This window comes from Patella vulgata, chromosome 4 (genome assembly GCF_932274485.2).
Source record: "Patella vulgata chromosome 4, xgPatVulg1.2, whole genome shotgun sequence".
In the NCBI taxonomy this organism is placed as follows: Eukaryota; Metazoa; Mollusca; class Gastropoda; family Patellidae; genus Patella; species Patella vulgata.
Genome location: NC_065882.2, coordinates 48,618,575 through 48,626,855, shown reverse-complemented (window position 1 = coordinate 48,626,855; position 8,281 = coordinate 48,618,575).

Sequence of the window (8,281 nt, the reverse complement as noted above, 5' to 3'; positions counted from 1 at the left end):
TGAAGAGACTGGTTTTGGCTTAAGATTAAATATGATATTGAAGACAAATTTAGAGGGATGGGGGACGTTATATCATCAAACTAAAGACAGTCTTACAGACAAGGTAACACGTTTACCAGCAGTTTTATCACCCAGTGGGTTCTTCTCTTTTTGGTAGAATCCAAAAGGTTAAAGGGCCAGAGGATCGAAGTTCAAATATACCCACAATTTATGTGGCAGTATCTTGTCTCCCCTGTCCGTAGGGCTGTTATAGTAATACTAATACTGGCCAGAGTCTTAGATGGGTTTACTATTTTTAAAATGGTTGTGATTGTCATAATAAAGAACCCTGGCGAAATGTAGTATAGCACCAAAGGTAAGAGTTTGAATGATGCTTTTTTGAACCTTGCTAGGATTGTCCGCCTGATCCTGATGAGGAACCTATCGACATTTATAGTTCTGTATTACGGGGAGTCATGGACAATGAAACATTGCTAGTGTTTAAAATATTTATTTTAGACTTTATACTGTGGTTATAATGAGCGATAAACATTATGTAAATTAAGAGTACCAATTTAAAAAAAAAAACTTTTACAAATTCCAATTATCGCAGTTTTTGATACGAGGCCATTACTTCTTTGAGTTAGAAACTTCCGGTAACGTCCTTTCTGTCTCCCTTAGTAACCCAGGTAGCACCCCCTGTCTGCGTTCCTTAGTAACTGACTGGTTAAAGAAGCCAACGTTTAATTTGAAATATATAAAAGCATCATGGACCGCTCATTTGCAACAACCAAGCACGTAACTCGATTGCATCTAATGTGTGGGCACAAAGAGCTGATAGATTGGGTTCAAGTTCCGAAAACGCATTAAGCAAAAAACAAAATGAAAGAAAATAAGACAATTTAAATGGTTGAAATTTAATCTTAGTTATCTGGCAGTGATTTTCGAGGACTAACAAAATGACCGAATAATAAGACAACATGGCCACCATCGATTACCAAAATGTCAAGATATACTTGAGTATTTAATATCAGACGAGATATAATGTCAAAGTTGGCAGCATTTATCAGACTAACGTTTATTATTGAAGTATTCAAAATCGGTTAAGCTAAAGGGAACAAGGGAATGCCAATATCATACTTTCAATGTTAAAGTTAATCAGACGTGATGCTTGGGTAATGACATTTTGATCTTCTTCATATAGTCAAATACTATATTATTATGATATCTATACATAATCCTATAAATCCACATATTTATATCATATGTGACGAGATAGTATCTTGTCTACGATATCTTGTGAAGATAATGTTTGTCGGCACTACTCTAGGTGAAAGATTTTCTATGTACCTCTACTTTTATTATTATTATTATTATTTTATTATTTACCCCAAGCAATACCATACGGTTAATGGCCATACATATACATTATAGAATGCAAAATAAACTTTGAACCATTGTTTGAGATAATATCCTTTATAAGATTTTATAAAATATATTTGTGCATTGTTATATACTAATTACTCATTTTCTTTGCATCGTTTCGTTACTGAACTCTCCATAATATTGCCAAAGGATATATACTAAGCAGCAAAAGAAACGTCAGGTTGGTATGTTACTCTGAGTAGACACATTGCATAAAACTTGCAAAATGTTTTTATTGTATATTTGTGACCAACTTTACCTGAGCAATAAGGCTCCTTCCCAAACACAGAATTGAACCCAGGAAATGTCCTCAAAAACGCAACCTGACTTCTGAGATGGTAATGTGTTCTGCATGATTTTCATGTAACTCATGCTGCACGTGCTGTTCACCGGGACCAGCCCTATAAAATGCACCCCCATACCTGGTTAAATAATTCACACTACAACGTCAGCAGCATGACACGACTCACGGCAGCTCAGAGGAACCAGGCGCTTGGAAGACTCGACGCTGGCCACACTGCCCAAGCCGTTGCCAATCACTTCCAGGTCAATGTTCGGACCATCTACAGGCTTCAGCAACGCTTTCGGGACACCAACACCACGGGTGATCGCCCACGAACTGGTAGACCAAGGGTTACTACAAGGCGACAAGGCCGCCATGTTGTGCGACAGCACGTGCAGAATCCCTTCACATAGGCATCTGAGACTGCACGTCAGACAGTGGGAACACACGGAAGACCCATAAGTACCGATACAGTGCGCCGACGTCTCACCAGAGAACACCCATTGCCGTAGACCTTACCGTTGGCCTAACCTCACCCCACGCCATAGACGTGAACGTCTTCAGTTTGCCCAACAACACCAGAACTGGCGACACAGGCAATGGAGAACTGTTCTATTCACAGATGAGAGGACCAGAACATGGCGTCGACGTGGCCAGCGTTATTCTGACCAATGTGTCATGGAACGAGACTGATTTGGAGGTCCAAGCATAATGGTTTGGGGTGGAATCGGCCTGAACCAGAGAGTAGGTCCTGTGATGTTCCAAAATCTTTGCCCAGGGAGAGGAGGTGGCATCACAACAGTGCGCTACATCGATCAAGCTCTCGGACCCCACGTCATACCACATTTCGCACATCATCGAAACAACGTTTTCCAGCATGTCAGAACGATGTCAACGTTATGCACTGGCCAGCCCTTAGTCCGGACTTAAACCCGATTGAACATCTTTGGAATGAAATTCAGAGGAGACTTAATAACGTCGTACTGAGGCAAAACACAGTGGATGGATTGCGCCAGACTTTTCTGAGAGTGTGGAACAAGGTGCCAGTGGCGTTCATCAATCGTCTGGTCCACTCCATGTACAGACGCCGCGCTGCTGTTATTGACACTCGCGGTGGACACACCATATACAGACTCTAAACCTTCTCGTAATGTCTTGGAATGTGATGAATTAATCACTAATGTGTCAACATACTGTTCACAAAAAATTGCTTTGATCAATTTAGTAAGTCGTTTTCTAGAATGATTTGATTAAGGTGCTTCTCTGATTTTGAAATCGTACTGACGTTTTTTTTTTGTTGTTTAGTATATCTGAGTAGATTTCAATAAACAGGACTAAGTTCAGATCTTTTTGACCACCAAGAACGTACTGTCCAGTATTAATATTACTATCGTATGGTTTAACATCTGAATTTAAATATTAATTGAATCTTATGTTATTTTTAAAACTTAATCATTATAATTACTTCATTAGTCCATGTTGTGTTTTTGTTATTTACGTGGATATACAAAACACCATTCTACTGGAATATAATTACTTTTTATAATTTCTGAGCGACGCTTCCACTAGGACTCTCGAGTATCTTTCAAGAAAATGTGGGAGTATTAAAAAATCATAAAATGAAATGTGCTTGAAGGTCTTGTGTTTTGATGCACCAAAAACTAATTTTATCTAAATCCATTACAGCTAAAATAGCAAAACGGAAGAAAACATGTGGCCAATTAACCAAATCAAGCGTGTGACGTCACAGTGAAGAATTTTTTGATAGTTACTAGAAGTGTTAAATCCATTAAATCTATTATAATTCCGATATACAAACTAACCGCTGATAATGGGTACTCGAAAAGGTCTGTATGGTTCTTAATGCACTTGCGCAATGAAATATATTAATTAAGCAGAATAATTTGAGACAGAAATCGCGGCAGTATTGCTTGAATTGGGTGCTGTTTTAGATTCTACAGTATTTAGACTTTTCTATAAATGTACAAATACTCAACCTGAACACCAGATATTTGCTTGACACCAATTTATCAGTAACGTGGCACCTCTTCCTGACAAGGTTTATGTAAAATTATACGCACACAGATTAGATAACTTCAAGATACATTTCACTTTGATATCCAATCTTGTTAGCTCTATATAGACTTCAAGTAGAATTCCATCTTTCCGAATTATATATTGATGCTTTTCAGCACTTTCAAAATAAGAACCCTATTGTTTTCAATATTTTTTGATCACCAGCCCAAGGTTATAGCCCTTTAGTTGCAGCAATTATTAACCGATCTTTCTGAACTTTATATTAGTTTTGCATCGGATTAAAAGGAAACGAAATGAAAAAACTAGGGTTTAAAATCCCTTTTCCACACCAATCTTGCTAATACAGGCCGACATGCATGTATTCAAAACGATCGGGCCATTATTAATGTCCCGTAGGTGCTAACAAGAGTCTCTAACAAAATCTTACTTATCGAAAAGAGTTGAACATCAATAAAGTTCTTCCTTGCAAAAACATAGACAAAGTTCAGAAGGATGGGATCTACAGCGCTAACAATATTTCGTAACAATGTGGGATGACTACCGAAGTTATAATCAAAAAAGGATAAGTTCTTCCATTCCAAACTAAATTCAGAAAGATTGAATACAAATTTCAAAAGATTGGATGATAATTGAAACTTTCAACGTGCATACAAGATTTTGTAACAAAAACGAATTACCCCTCCTTTCAATAGGATATACAGCCAAAATTTCAGAATGATCGGATGAAGCCTGTAAAGTAAAAAGACCTCGAAAATAGCTTTCCAACATCAATAGCTTTATTCATTTCGATGGGATATACAATCTATATCAATTTCAAAAAGATATACGGAATATTGTAGGTTCTATAGTGATCCTAAAATGAGAACGATAGAAGGACGCATACAACAGAAATCTAATATATACTATCAATCACCACAACTAAATCCATAGTGTTGTATGTCCACGTTGGTCTGGAAAGTTTGCTATGATTTACAACCATATTATTAAATATTAATTTCTTATAATTAAAATTGCCAAAAAATCAGTATCTTAATATGTCCAGATAAAGATAATGCAGTGTTTTATATTTAATCTTTATGAATCTTGTTGGGTTGACAACCTCCTACAAAGGTTATGTTTATGATTCAGATTATCTCGCCATATAAGCTGTTATTCTACATTCACTTCACAATCAGCACATTTAATCAATACGAAACCCTTCTATCCAAGCGGCTGTAAAAAGCAACGAAAAATCGATGATTTTGTTTTCTTTTAAGGATTATTTTCATGCGTTTCTATGACAACTCTGAGCTTTACGTCATCATTAACTGTACACATGACACCAGAAGATCCGAACAAACAATGGCCAACAACTTGAAGTCCATTTCAGCGAAAACGTTTACATTGATTTAGTAAAAGATTTTAGGATATTGGATTCCCACAAGACACATTTATAGAGTTCTCTAGAATTCTTATTGTAGCACTCGAAGCGAGGTAAATCATATTTTGGATTTTATAGTTATTGAAGTGTCTGAACCAATGAAAGAGAAATGGAATACACATGAAGAAAAGGTTACAACTTATGCGAAGTGGTCTAGAATTTATCATTTCAGGACCCACGATTCAATAAAACACTTTCTTTTATTATGAGTTGACTGATTTACGATTTCTTTGCCTTGGAAAAACAGTTATTAAGGCACCATGAACATACCTAAATATCCAAAGATTTTAAAAAGGCCTATTTCATTTGAAATAGCAATGATGTTACTGATGCTTAGAATTTAAATCATGCCCAACCTTTGCTTGGTTTTAAACCTAACAGCTTATTGTATCCTAAAACCCATCAGGTGTTGTCAAATAATCTTTTATTCATGGCAGCAAGAAAAGGCGTGTTAAAGCAATTTGATTAATTCTTTAAACATTTGAAGTACAAGCACTGGAAACAGACAACAAATACATTTGCATTTCATTATCTTGGGCATATTTTACTCAATTTGAACTATGGATCGTTTTTACACTCCATTCGTATCAATTTAAATTGTTCTTTTACCTAGTTACCATAATTATTTTTTATGCGGAATTGTTCATTTAAATCGAGGTTAGCGGGAAACTAGAAATCGTGTTGAACCGACAGTGTGTAATGGTGATTTTCCTGAACACGATGCACTGATTGATTGGTTTGGGTCAGGTTAGTAGAACTACCATTTCCAATTTCAATGTCTTGATTGAATTTATCGATTAAATCGAAATTTCACAAGAGCAGATATTTTATCGATGATTGTCTTATTGTAAAGATTTGTCATAGAAAGGTCACAATAACAGAAAAAGACTATAATATGAATTTTATAATCGAAGCGCTGATACCGTGTTGTAGGGCGCTATCCCACCAACAAACTTAATGTATTGGGGTTTATTTAAAGAGGCAATAGCTCCGTGAAATTCTTCGTCGATTGTTGATTGTCGTGCAGGTAAATCGCGAATGTTCAGATTAGATTGTATGCAAACTTAATTGAATGTCACTAGATAAGGGAAAACGAGAAAAATAGAAAAAGTCCGTACATTCCCTTGTTAATAAAAACACAGTAATGCTCGGATTTTTTCTATTTTTCTCTTATCTAGTGACAGTCAATTATTTTTTGAATTGTCAGATATCCCCCACAGTCTCATATACCAACTTTCGGTCTTCAGAGGAATTATTAGTGAGCAGAAATTCGCCTGTGTATCTGTTATCAGTCGTCACTTCAGTCAGTTATATAGAAGGATAACTCGTGTTTTCCTTTTGTGTTCGTCACTTCCTTTTCTTGAAATCTTCATAACGCATTTGTCGTAGTAGCAATGATCTCTGTGTTAAAATTATGTTTGGAAAGTATTTAGCCAGTTCTATCACATATGTGATAATGACTGACGCCAATATTGTCCTTTAAACTATCTATTGAGCTTAATGGTCATACTAATGTTGTAGTGGTTTTCAATAGGTTTACCGAGCGCAATAGGTTTACTTGGTAAATAGGCGAATCTAACATTATATTGAATATGATATTATACAAATGTAATAAAATGACTTTTTTTTCAGTACAGTACAGCCCCAGCAATATACAAGTGTATGTATGTATACAAGACAAGGGTTTCTAAGCATCTATCTAAATAATGGTTGGCGGCGAAACGGATACCAGAAAATTTGACGGTATTCATTAGCGAGATAATCACTTCCCGAGTTAGCATGTACTGGGGTAGAATTATCCCAGGGTCTTTCCTACATCCCACAGTCGTAATAACAGTAATTTATCTAGACCAATTTGAAATCGTGGAATTGCTTAAACATTGACAAACCTAATAACCTTTACTACCCGTATGGTGGTAAGATGTTACAAGTACAAGTTGTACAAGGTGTCAGCATTTCGAAACACAATTTTAGCATGGCAGATAAGGCAACTGAGATTTAATCAACAGTTTCTAATAGCGAAGTGCGTGACGCACGCTTATTACAAATCTGTTTCACAGAGGATTACGAAAGTCTTCTAATATCTCTGTAAAAGATGACTGTCTTCAACAAGTGACGTCACATCACGCGGCGACGATCATTGGCTCAATGGAGCGTGCATTGGTTACAAAAGACGTAACTGGTTCGGGCAGAATGGAGCCTTTTACTCATTTTAATACCCATTTACACTAAATAGGAAATATTTTTTACCTACAAATACTTCAAACGTCTTTATTTATTTTTCTAATACATGAAAAAAATGTTTTAGAATTTAATTTGTCGAAGGAAAAAAGTTAATATTTGGGACTCATTAAGTCGCATCGATGTCATCCTTATCAGAGATTGTAGCGACCTAGCGAATATTCACTGCTGATCAGTGTGGCACATTACCTAATTTCTATCTAGAATAATATACGGAATAGTTTTGAGTTATGCTATCTCTAAAATAAATATGTAGCCATTCATACTTTAACTTAATACAATTAGTAATAAAACATCTTATTTCTACATCTATTTACTACATAATTACCTCTGTACACCCAATAAGTAATATACTATCAACATCTTGTAAAATTATTTACTACAAAACTGCTTCTGTAAACTCAATCTTAAAAGGACATTATGGGAGATTAGATAAAGAGCTGGCAGTTCTCACTATAATAGTTAAAAACTAAATAATGTAAAGCTGAAAATTAAAGTAAAATTGATCCACTCTGAACCGAGATATTAGCTTTTGAATTTTAGGCCTAGCCCCGATCATCATTAGTAAAAGTCGGTACGATAAAAAACAGAGTCTCGATTATCCATTTTTGGATTTAATCATCAATGAGCGCTGAGCAGCAAATTGGATTCAATTCCAGTTAATATCGTAGGCTAGCTATGACATCGAAAGTAGATTATGGTATGGATAAGTTAATTAATGTCTAATTAATAATCTAGATAACATTTCGGGCCCAAGGAAAGACCTGCAATAGTCATAATGTATGTTTAATGTGATGTTATAGTCATACTTAGGGGGTGGGGGTGGTTTCCAAATATAAGGATGGCCTGTTAGTGAGTGGCGTGGTTCCAATCCCAAGCTTGTACGTGACACGGAG